The sequence below is a fragment of the Nematolebias whitei genome, chromosome 16, assembly GCF_014905685.2.
Source record: "Nematolebias whitei isolate Nwh7 chromosome 16, NemWhi1, whole genome shotgun sequence".
Lineage (NCBI taxonomy): Eukaryota > Metazoa > Chordata > Actinopteri > Cyprinodontiformes > Rivulidae > Nematolebias > Nematolebias whitei.
In genome coordinates this window covers 5,610,448-5,610,914 of record NC_056513.1, presented here as the reverse complement: position 1 = coordinate 5,610,914, position 467 = coordinate 5,610,448, and the positions used below count along the sequence as shown (strand labels likewise).

Below are 467 nucleotides of genomic sequence, written 5' to 3'. Positions count from 1 at the left end.
TGCTTCAGTCTGCACTGCTTCAGTCTGCACTGCTTCAGTCTGCACTGCTTCGCTCTGCAGTGCTTCGCTCTGCAGTGCTTCGCTCTGCACTGCTTCGCTCTGCAGTGCTTCGCTCTGCAGTGCTTCAGTCTGCAGTGCTTCAGTCTGCAGTGCTTCAGTCTGCAGTGCTTCACTCTGCAGTGCTTCACTCTGCATTGCTTCAGTCTGCAGTGCTTCAGTCTGCACTGCTTCAGTCTGCACTGCTTCAGTCTGCACTGCTTCAGTCTGCACTGCTTCAGTCTGCAGTGCTTCAGTCTGCAGTGCTTCAGTCTGCATTGCTTCAGTCTGCACTGCTTCAGTCTGCATTGCTTCAGTCTGCATTGCTTCAGTCTGCAGTGCTTCAGTCTGCACTGCTTCAGTCTGCATTGCTTCAGTCTGCATTGCTTCACTCTGCATTGCTTCACTCTGCATTGCTTCAGTCTGCAGTG

The 467-nt window shown here is 52.7% G+C and overlaps 1 protein-coding gene across 2 annotated transcripts in view; it reads right to left on the bottom strand.

The window, feature by feature from the left end:
* The window catches only part of LOC119422687 (nocturnin), a 19,121-nt gene that overhangs the window by 6,757 nt on the left and 11,897 nt on the right, over nucleotides 1-467 (bottom strand). The window lies entirely within an intron of this gene.